This window comes from Lepidochelys kempii, chromosome 2, assembly GCF_965140285.1.
Source record: "Lepidochelys kempii isolate rLepKem1 chromosome 2, rLepKem1.hap1, whole genome shotgun sequence".
Taxonomy (NCBI): domain Eukaryota; kingdom Metazoa; phylum Chordata; order Testudines; family Cheloniidae; genus Lepidochelys; species Lepidochelys kempii.
In genome coordinates this window covers 109,676,325-109,688,381 of record NC_136381.1, presented here as the reverse complement: position 1 = coordinate 109,688,381, position 12,057 = coordinate 109,676,325, and the positions used below count along the sequence as shown (strand labels likewise).

The 12,057-nt window shown below is 40.5% G+C and overlaps 1 long non-coding RNA gene across 3 annotated transcripts in view; it reads right to left on the bottom strand.

Annotated features, from left to right (window-relative positions):
• Window positions 1–1,598: 1,598 nt before the first annotated feature.
• LOC140905950 (uncharacterized) overlaps window positions 1,599–12,057 on the bottom strand; it is an 86,624-nt gene continuing 76,165 nt past the window's right edge. For 2 of the 3 annotated variants that reach the window (XR_012156994.1, XR_012156995.1), the window contains exon 5: window positions 2,371–4,463. This is a non-coding gene — a long non-coding RNA (uncharacterized LOC140905950). Of the gene's footprint in view, window positions 1,989–2,370; window positions 4,464–12,057 lie in introns of those variants that run through there. The other variant, XR_012156996.1, reaches the window with a different exon arrangement.

Genomic DNA, 12,057 nt, shown 5'->3' with positions numbered 1-12,057 from the left:
TTCTTTGATGAAAGCAAATAGATTAAAACATCATCATCAGGTGATCAGCTCTAGGATTAGAAATCCAATTTAAGGCCTCAAAGTTAATTTGTTGGTATGATGTCAGGAACAGAGGGGCCATTACATGACCTCACAAAACCACTTCACGTAATGGGGATAGTTGGCAGTCTCTGCTCAGGAGGGCCTTGGATGGAGCTTGTGCACTGGCTTAACTGCTTCTCACTCCTCCTAACCTCTGCCAGGCCAAGAATGGGTGATTTTTTTTGTTAAATGGCATATTTCAGATGCTCAGCTGTGCTTCACTTGTGGATTTAAAAAAATTAAAAAGATTTCAGTTACCATATCTGACACCCCTTTACAGCCTTCACAAATATTCACTGAGAATATATATATAATTTTTGAAAACAAAAGTCCATCTCGTTCCTACAAAACAACTGTAGTTTTTGTCAGATCATAGCTTCCTCCTTTGAGCGAAGCCCAGGGGTGCTTAGAACGATGCTTTCTGTTCTGAGTGTGTGTGTGCGTGCACACACCAGGGAAAGGGGGCTTTGCTTCTGGTAGCCCCAGAGGTATCATTAAATTGTGATGTGTGGTGTCACATTTCAAACCCCTTTGTGATTTTTTGTTTTAGAACTAGATACAAATTATGAGTAAATATGGTCCAGAAGTCTTTACAAGAAAGGCATAACATTGAGGGCCAAAATTATCCAGCTAGAATGTCACTAGATCTGACCTCGTTCTGTAATATCCCTGGAATCTGCATTTGTGATTGTTGCCCATCAAATAAATGGTATCATCCTAAGTGTTAGCAGAGAAAAGAGTGGCTGTACTTGTCTGATGAAGGTCAATGCCTGTGTATAATGATTTGACTTGTACAAAATGCACCAGCAATGTCAGTATAATTTTCAGATCTGATAGGACAATTTGCAATGAACAGGTAATTTAAATTTTGCTTGTGTTTCTGTTTGTGAATTGACCACAAGCAGATCATGAAGTTTGCTAATTATCTGATATTCAAAATGACTTAATTTATTCAGCAAATAATTTTAGGCCTCCCAGATAGGAGGAATCCTAGAGTGGGGTAAAGCTGGCATGGCTTCTGTGTAAAGGGGATGGGGTTGGGAGGAGGCATGTCAGGGGCGGGGATGGACAGAGTGCATAGCAATCATGGACTAGAGCTGGTTCGTGTGAGGCCACTACAGCTATCATACTTTACAGCAGCACTTAGACTGCTCTAAATTATGCCAAAGGCCATCTTGGCCCCTGGCTGACTCTGGATTGGGAGAATTTAGAGCTACATTTCCTCCCCGCTCTCTGCAGCTGTGTGAAGTCCAAACTACACTGCTGGGAATCCAGACTGTAGTACTTTCACTTCGCACAGGTGTAAATCACTGCAGACGGTGCAAGGCAGTAGAGGATCAGGGCCCAGCTGTTAGTCCAGAAGAAACTATTTCTTTGCCCATTCATTAGCAAGAAATCACCTCTGTTCAGTCACTTTAAAAAAACCCAAGATCTTGGTGTTCTTTCTTTTCACAGAAAACATATTATATAGTGACTCTATATTTACTGTATGTAGCAAAGCCAATATTAATTCCTGGGTACAATGGTATGTATTCTTGCACGTTGTGTGAAAAATATACATAGAGTTACTAAGTAGTTCAAGTGACCAGGTAATTGTCCATTTTTAGAACCTGATGACTCAGATTTACAGGGAAGGTTCACGTAATAATTCTGCAATTACATGGTTCTTACTACATTCTTGCTAGTGGTACAAGGAATAAATACAGGCCACAGCAGAGTATATTTTTCTGCATAACTCCTACTAGCATTAATGAAGGAAACAATATACGTTAATTAAATGAAGCATTGGTATGGTAGGCAGCATTTGTTCTGTCTAGTCGTTAGAACACAGAACTTAGAGTCAAGATTTCAGACCTATCCCACACAGCTTTTAAGTATGTGCTTTAAGCATTCCGGGAGCAGTCTCTCTGAAAAAAGAAATGTAAAAATTGTATTTCTACACATGGATTACTCATAGTGATCAGCCTCAAATACAGGTTTATTTACATATGACATTTAAACAAAAATAGGGAGGTTATATATTTTTCTGCTAAACTAGATAGTCTGTACATTATTGCCAAGAAGCAGAATAAGAAGTACTTGACCAATTTTTTTTTTACAGTGAAATGATAAATATATTAACTGGTAAAATTTCAAACTTAACAATATCACTCAAAAGAAAATATTTAGCTACCAAAATAAGATAACAAAAATAATTGAATAAAAAACAAATAGATAAGAGTTTATATTATGAGATACGCATTTCTTTGTACTTGATAAGAAAATTCCCATATAGGCAGTGTTAAATTTTTATAATCTCCTTAGCTATTTATTTCCTTGCTTTTAAGACCTTGAGTTCTATAGATCTAATAGTTACTTACTAACCTGAACTGTTTTTTAAAACTCTTGCTCTGGAATTTATATTTATAGAGCACTTTACAAACAAGTAAGGTATAAGCCTCTGCTCCAATGTAATATAGACTTAACACATCAAGGGGTGATATATAGAGTTTTGGGTTCAATCCAGAAAGAACAAGGGATACAACAGTTAACCAACTGATCATACATTGTTGAGAATCAACTGTTTAGATATTTACAGAATATATGTTTTGATCAAAGATTATGCTGCCTGGAAAATAACCCTTCACCTGCATGAATGTCTTTAATTTTGTTTGCACACTATATGGTTAAGTGGGTTTGAGATTTCTTCAGCATATTGTGGGGAGACTGCCAGAGGAAAAGATGAGTCTTTCCTTATTGGCTTACTCTCTCCTCCGCTAAGAGAATCACTTCTAATTGATACTGTTTCCATTTAATTACATATAATTTTTCTGTTTTGCTACCAAGGGAGCCAGGAGAAGAAAACAATACTCTGTCTACATACAAATCTTCCAATCAACTCTTTAAAAGTTTTCTGCTCCGGAATTTGACTTTATATTTTGAAATGTAAATGTTTACACAGGTCCTTTACAACTGTTCAGCTCTTGGGGATGTTTACAGTTAAGTTCAGACCTGTGGTTTAATGCAGGAAGACCGCCCCCCCCCCACTTCCCTTTCAGTCAGCTCACAGTATGGGGTTCATTGTATAAGTTCAGCGCCTATGGAGGTGCTTCCAGTTCCCAAATTTTTGAAAGTGGAGTTCCCTTTCATGAAAACAAAACCAATCGTGCATCCCTTGTAACCCTGCCCTGTATTGTTAAACAGCCATTTCAACTGATGCATCTTCCATGCCTTGGGTGCATTTCACACTTTTAGGAAACACTGGCCTACAGTTCTCTGCTCAGGCTGGGTTGAGGGTACCAGCATCCTTTTAGATGGCCATGAAGGAGACAAAGGACAAGAGCAAACAGGAGTGGGCTGTAGTTTGGGAGCAGGGACATAGCATTATACCCTTCACCACTGAAGTCAATGACTTTTTCCTTTCGCTGGAATGGGAACAGGACTGAGCCATTATACAGTGAATATGTTCAATTTCTTGGGGGGACTGGAGAAGGATGTGTTAAGGAGAAGGCTTCATTACTTGCTACTGACTAGTGAAAGGAGACCCATAAGGGAGGACTACTTCTGGATGGAAGGTGCATGGCATGAAGTGAGGGAGAAAAGAAGTAGGGAGAAGGGTTAGGAAATAGATTAGAAGAAAATCACCATCTCTCCGTGCAGAATGACAGTGAGCTCTGCTCACTCACATTCCTAGAGGTAAGGGTTAGGTGAGCCGTTCCGTCAACAAAGAAACTGGCAGTTCTAAAATAACCATGACCCTTGATGAGTTTCCTCATTCCCATGTGGACAAGCAATGGGCTCAGTCCCCAGCTGCATTTAACTCACGCTTGGCTCATCTGAGGGCCTGGGGAGAAAGGGAAGGCAAAACTAGTTCTGAGCCCTCTTTATGCTTCCTGGAGCAGCTGGGCAGCCCTCAACACAACCAAAGGATCATGCCCTAAGTGAAAGGTTATTCATAAATAGTTGGGTATGCTTCTTCATGACACGGGATCTAAAGCCATGGCTCCCTCGTGACAAAGTTTTGAGCTTTTAAAAGAACTTTTATTTAAAAATCTTTGTAAGGAACGTATTTTAGATAGAAATTTTATGGTCATTAATGATCAGTTTGGGTTATTTGAAGCAAAAATATGGTCTCCAGATTTGATCTGGTCAGAACGTAGAGGGGGAACAAACCTTTCTGAAGAAGTCAAATGCCTTGCCAGTCTGTTGTATCTCCCTGGATTCTGTTTGCAGCATGAGTATTTCATGAAGTAGGGGCTTATCTTCTTAGGGGGCAAATATCTCCACCTCTTACCTTCTGACAAAGGGAAGTTCTTCTGCCCTGGGCATGTAACCAGGATGGGTGGCATGTCTCATTTATTTTTCTATTTGAATCCTTACAACTCCATCTGTTCCTCCCAGGCCTGGTGACAAATGTAGTAACTCTTATTAGGTCAAAATAGCTGAAATCATACAGCAATTACACACATATATATACACATATGCATACAGAGGGTTTTTCTTTCTCTTTGGAACAAAACATTCCCTCACTGTTCACATGGCCAGAGCAGCTGTCCAGCTGGCAGGAGCTGAGATGTTAATGTTGTCAGTGAAAGGATGAGTCACTCTGCAGAAGTTATTTAGGATGGTCTTTCCCCCGCCTCTTCTTCTTGGGTTTACTCTGGAGCTTTTCATTAGCCACAGCCTTCTGGGAGTGCACAATGTAGGTCTTTCAGGGTAGGAAGGCTCTTAATAGAAGTCACAAAGCTTGCAAGTCCCAGGCTCAGTGGAGCTGTATGTCTAGTTTAAAAAGCTTCCATCCGTCTCTGAGTATGAGATACTAGCCCCAAACCATCTGCCCCTGTGGTATGTACTGCTAGCCCTAAGGTCTGCTTTAATTTTTAGAAGATTTAAAAAAAAAATCAGTGTGTAGGGAAAAAGCAGAAAATGGTGAGGGATGATGGGAGAATAAGAAATTATTATTATTTATTTACCTACAGAGTGTTTATTTTTGACAAACGATTAGTTTTTAGAGTAACAGCCGTGTTAGTCTGTATTCGCAAAAAAGAAAAGGTGTACTTGTGGCACCTTAGCGACTAACCAATTTATTTGAGCATGAGCTTTCGTGAGCTACAGCTCACTTCATCGGATGCTGTTTTAGTGTTCCATTTTGGTAATGGATTGCAATCCAGTGGACACATTCTGTTTCTCTTTCTATGAGATTCCTGCTTCTTCAAGCTCCCAGTGATGTCTTGAACTCCTGTGTCCATTGTCCTTTCATTTCCCTCTCTCTAAGGCCTGGTCTACACCTAAATTTTAGGCTGACTTAGCTACGTTGCTCAAGGCTGTGAAAAATGTTGTACCCTGAGCATTGTAGTTATGTCAACCTAACCCTGGGTGTAGACGTGGCTCAGTTGACAGAAGAATTCTTCCATTGACCAACCTACCATCTCTTGGAGAGGTGGATTAACTACAGTGATGAAAAAACCTCTCCCATTGATATAGGAAGCATTTACACTATGGCATAGCTGTGCCACTGGTCCATAGACATACTTTTATTCTGAGTTTTTCTGTCTTCTGTCACTCTCCTCTCTGGTGATGCCTGAGTTCTGATTATCTGTTCAGGCCCCTGCTGGACCAGAGAGAGTGAGAAGAGCTAAACCTGGAACAGCTGCCATCTTGCCCCTACAGATGGAGATTCACAATGAGCCCTTGAGTGTTGACCTAGTTATGTCGCTCAGCGGTGTGAAAAATCTACAACCCTGAGCAGCGTAGTTAAGCTGATCTAGCCCCTAGGTAGACAGAGCTGGGTCAATGGAAGAATTCTTCCATCGACCTAGCTACTGCCTTCTGGGGAGGTAGATTACCTACACTGATGGGGGAAACCCTCCTGTCAGTGTAGGTAGTGTCTACACTGAAGCATTACAGTGGCACAATTGCAGCACTGCACCATTGTAGTATTTCAAGCATAGACAAGCCCTCAGCTGGCACTTGGTTTGCCACGGGCCAAACAGCTGGTTCCAGCTTTTGACTGGCAAAAGCTTGGCTTCCTTCATTACTAAAATGATGGATTTCCCCCAACCTCACCACAGCACATCAAACTCCCCTGGACGTTATATGGATCAGAAATACTGTTGTATGTGACAACTATGGGCATTTTATTCATAAAGATACTCTTAGGTTACAATTAAAAGGGATCGTTGAAAAAACTGGGTTTGTTTCGTCTGGAAAGGAGAAGGGACGTAACAGTTTTCAAGTATATAAAAGGTTGTTACAAGGAGGAGGGAGAAGAATTGTTCTTCTTAACCTCTGAGGATGAGGACAAGAAGCAATGGGCTTAAATGCAGGAAGGGAGGTTTAGGTTCGATATTAGGAAAAACTAAAATTGTCAGCACTGGAATAAATTGCCTAGGGAAGTTGTGGAATCTCCATCATTGGAGATTTTTAAGAGCAGATTAGACAAACACCTGCCAGGGATGGTCTAGATAATACTTAGTCCTGCCATGAGTGCAGGGGACTGGACTAGAAGACCTCTTGAGGTCCCTTCCAGTTCTTTGATTTTTCTCATAGACAGGGCACAAAATTCCACTCTGGAGTGAGCAAGCACAATTTGAAGTGAAGTCAATGGGAGTTGGGCTTGGTTTACCGCAGGGCAGAATTTGACCCCTTGAGTTTCCCATCCAGTCCTTGCAAAGGTCAGCTTCAAAAGCCTAATGGAACATATTACAGAAAGGCACCCTGTCGCCTTGGTGCTAACAGTAGATTCCTTAATTTTCTTAGATTGTAAATTCTTTGGTAAATGGATTGTCCTTTCACTCTGTGTGTACAATGCCTAGCTCAGGGAATAGGTAAGGGAAGGCAAAGGACAGATCCTGACTTGGATTGGGGCCTCTGGATACTAATATAATACAAATAATTAACAACAATAACAACAAAATCTCAACTGCTGGGTTTAAGCACAACTTCCAGTGGCAAGATGTAACATGGAAAAGCAGATGCAATCTAGAGGCAATTATAAAAGACCCTTGGAAAATATAGTAACTTTGTTTTTCTTAAACATATGTGTGTATGAATTCAGTGCTGGTAAAAGATGCTGGATACATGGCCCTGAATATTTAAATGTTATATTACCCCATAGGTATAGTCCAGACAGTGGCCCAAGCTTACACACACTGCCCTGCTAGTATGTGCTGAAGGGATTCATGTTTAGCCACGAGAAACAAAAAGTTAGTCTCCATTCTAGCCCATGCAGTCCTTGGCATCTCTTCTAAGACTGCCATCCTGGGTGCTAACTGGTGCCAACTCTAGTCCTAGTTTTATTGTGTGGCTAATTGTGCACTGGGAACTGGACTGAAATGACCTTACTTCTTAGCAACAGGACTGAATTTTTTGGAGCAAGATAAATATGCAATCACATTTTGGGCCACACAAATGATATATGACTGGAAACAGTCTGAATCTCTTCGGCTGGGAAGTATGTGAAAATAGAATTGATTACAAGATGTTAAGTAAAAGTTATTAAAATCCAAACAATATTTGAATGGATTGAAACTGAAGCATTTTAATGAACTGTGGTTCAGCCTGTTTTGACTGCAGTTCTCATCATTTGTGGCGTCAATGCATAAAATAGTCAAAAAATCGTCATATGACCCTTTTGCATCCTTTTCAGCATCAGAAGATTTAGGCTGTGGGAAGAAACAAGGGAAGGATTATGAGACTGGGTTATTCTTGCTGTGGTGGGTTGGAGGCTGCACCACATTATCAATTGCCTTAGCTAAAAATCAAAACATAAAAATATATGTAGTGTAGAGAATCACAGTTTAAAGTTCCAGATTACATTGGAACTGGAGAAGTGGAGGTGGGGGAAAAAGAGAAAAAGGGGAAAAAAATCTCAGTTAAGCACCCTTTCAAGTTTTTTGCACTATATTTTAAAAATTGTCATGGAATTTTTCATCTATACATTAGTCATTTCCCAGTGTGCCCTAGCTGTGATCCAGTCAAGACAGATGGGTATGTAACCACTCTGAAGTCACCCCAGAAGCTAAAAAACATTGGATTAGAGCCTAGCTGGGGCCGAGACTTAAACTGGTTACTTATGTCCAGTTCCTTATCTAGGATCCTAGGTCCTTATTTCAAAGCTAAAATTGACTTATTCCCACAATTAATTTGTCAATCTTTAGATTTTTCCCTACTTAAATGATCTGAAATTTTATTTTGAATAATACTTTGTTCATGTTTTCACAACACAGCATTCAGAAACACTTCTCATTCCACATTGCGTTAATCTGAGTATGTAACTGGGGTTTCAGCACTGAAAGGGAGAAAATAACCAGTTTGTGCAATGTTAGTTACTTTAAAATGACCAGTGAAAAATGATCTTTCAGTGGTATTTTAATGAATTTTTCCATTAGAGAATTTATTTTTTGCCAAAACATACTACTAAATTGACAATCAAATAACAAGTGACTAACTGTACCAGAAGAAAAAATACAAAACCAACATATACAGTGATAGCAACATGGTTTTATATAATTTTGTGGGTGTCTAATTGGCCTGATATAAAATATCAAATTAGGTTTGAATATTCAAATTAGAAGGTTTAAATAGTCTCTTCACTAGTTTGTTCTATTCTCTGATATTTTGTCCTATTTTTAACCTCTACAGAGGTGACACATCCCCCCTCAGTGTTACTGGCTGCTTATTGTCAGTCTGTAGTACTGACACCCCATCTGTGTGCTCCAGCTAGCAGCAGGTACTGTAAATCAAAGAGATTTATGAAAAGGCTTTGAAGTTTTCTGAAGGACAAATCACATGTGTAGAAAATAACTGTGTCTGGTACCCAGTGATGTCGCACAGTTTACTAAATATTGTTGGGATCAGATAATTTTGTTAAGGAACCTAAAGAAAAATGAAATAAATATATAGATACACATGGGCACATTTCCATGTTTTTCAGTCCCTATACACCTCCAGGATACCCCTCCTGCATGTTTGTACACTCACATTCTTAAACACGCCCATTGTCACAGAGAGAGCTGGGCCTTTATGGAGTTCATGTCCCAGCTTTGACTTATACCTGGGGTTTCTCTTAAAGTGGAGAACTGGAAGCAGAGGGTCATGCAACTGCTAGTCTATTTAAGGTTACCTCCAAATCAGTCAAGAGAGAGATCCCCACCCAGCACATTCTAATCTCTCTGGAGTAGCCCAGTGAGAAGGAAGGAAACCTGGACAGAAGCTTGGCCTAGAAACCCAACAGCAGAGAAGTCCAGAGTCAATAGTAGTTAACTGGGATCAAGGGCTCCAGAGTGAGACAAGTGGTGATTCCCTGGCTGAGCAGGAACAGCAAAGGAGCCTGGGTAGATCTGTCTATAAAGGCTGAGGAGGCAAACCTCAAATAGGAAATAGCCTGGGAAATGGTGGAGCAGGGCAGTATGGGCTTGTGACTGACTATGCTTTATGCGTATCTGGGCTGGTATGCATACTAGAAGGAGGACACAGGTCCCTCTTATGATGCCATCTAGAGAGATCGTAGGAAAACTTCTGTATAAAGGAGAAAATAACTGGTAAGTGCAGAGAGCCATAGGACTATTGAACTGTCTGTAGAGGGACTTGTTTCATCTGAATGAATGTTTTGTTCAATTTTTGTTCTGAAGAGGAGTCCTTTTCTTTTTTTTGCCAGAGGGCCAATACACCAAATTGATGGAAATCTACCCAACCAGCCATAGGAAAACTGAAGCACATCAGCAACAAATGTTGAAAGGTAAGCCACTTCCCCACAGCCGTAGATGATCCCTCAGACTTATAGGTGGAGCTGGTAGCACCACCTATTATTAAGGTTGCCTGACACTTCCCATTATAAACCCCTTCAGTTGCTTGTATCCTGCCATACTTTGTATATTTGAGGTTAAATTTCACATGCAGGTTGTCTGCCTTATGCTGCACTTTTTTTATTTTGGAAGATTTCAGCCAAAATGATTCAAGAACAAGGGTAGAGAAAAATATCTGTTGTGTCCATGTTAAAAAGTTCTGATGACCTTTTCTTTGAGAAGCTCTAGCACTCCCAGACTTTGGAGTAGGGACTTGACATTTGGCTAGGAGGTACACTTTGCATCAGGAATGTGCCTCTTGCTGTCCCTGTGAAAATCTACCCAAATTTAGCCAAGTTATAAACATTTGAAAAATCAGTTTGCACATGCTCATTAGAGAGTTGCTAGAACTATGGAGCTAAATTCCCTGAAGATTCCCTCCACACTGGGCATGTTCCAGACTTTCCCTGCAAGTACAATTTCTGATTGCTTTGGGTTGTTTTGATCCATGTCTAGGCACTGGAACTGAAAGTAGAGATATTCTCTTCTGTGCTCTCAATGCCACCTCCTACTCCCACACCATTGATGCGCAGGTAGTGTGGAGGAGTCAAGAGCCAGACCTGGGGTTGGTGGGGTAGATTGGGAGAAGGAGGTGGGAGGAAGACTGGAATTGAGGGAGAAGGAGATGGAACTAGCCTGGCAAGGAGATTGGGACTGGAAGCCAGTAGAGAGAGAGGGGGTGAAAGAGGCAGATCTGCCTCTGCAACCTTAATTCAAACACATTGTGCATATGCAGATACAGTCTTCAGTTACATGAGTACATAATCATACAGATACACTAAACAGATTTCATAATATGGCTGTACACAAGTGCCTACCTTCCCACAATCTCACACTTGTCCCTGACACACTCATATGTGCATATGCTCATCATACATATGTTTCCTGTTCTTCAATTAAGTCTCATGGTAGACAAAATGAAGATATCCCCAAAACTCTTTGGTGCAGTTAAATTCCTTTCCCTTTATTTTGGCAAACTTTCATTTGCTTCTTTTGTGTCAGTCCCATGTTACCGTGACTCTAAGAGCATTCCAGAGCCAGAGAGCAAGGGATTCATTGGTATCAGGTAATGAGTTTCAGCTGGACTGTCAAATTCAGTGTAATGCAACTCACTCTGGTTATAATTTGTATCTAAAAGGTGTCATGTAATACGCCATTGGAAAACGAATAGCTCACTGATCATTAATATTCTTGTGTACTGTATGTATGCAGTGTGCATCGAGTTATGAATATATGCTGAAGTGATGATTAAAATGTGTTTAAGCCAGGCATGTCAGGAGGCGTTGATAAACAGGTCTGCCCTAGACAGAAGAATGCATATTTGCTTCTCTGATCAGCCTGATTGTCAGGCAGAGACAATGAAGGTCTATTTTCATATTAGGTAAACAAAGCTATCAAGCTAACAAGTGGGGGAGGAGACAGCATGGCAGGAGAGAGAAGCTTGGTCTGGGTTTTACTTTTCAAAGAAAACATTGCAAAGGTTTACTGGTCTATAAAGACAAAGGGAGGGGCTGAACCTCAACTGCTAAGCAATTGAATCAAATGATTGTATAGAATATTGCTGTATTATAAAAGTGTATAGAGTGAGGATTTTTATGAAAGCCTGTGACACTGGTGATAATATCATTGTGAATTGTACATATTAACACCACATAAGGAATTATGGATACTCATTGATATTATGCTTTACAGTCTGTGACCAAACAAAGGGAGAAACAGGTCTCTGGAAGGTAGGAGGGAATGTCACAGCTATCTACCTGTCTGCAATGAAATTAAGCAAGGTGTGATTAAAAAAAAACAATGGCAGCCTCTCTTGCATTCAAATACAGGAGGGTGGGAAGTCCACAGGAAGAAAAACAGCATGAGGTCATCCTGCCTCTTGAAACAAGATCATTGAACTTTGGAAAATATAAGCAAGGACGGAAGCCATCTTTGGCATCCATCCCTAGACAGATACAAGGGAACAGGACTCTTGCAAGCTGAGAAAGATGGATCCTTCAACCAAGCGGGGTTGAGGTCTTTCGAAACAGAATATAGGTAAGAAACCTGCTCAGGCAGAGATCTTTCACCTAGGAAGACAAGGGAAACCAGCCCCTTGTGCTTCTCTGGAAGGTCCTGACAGAAAGAGTCAGCCATGGCTGGAAAGAAGAAA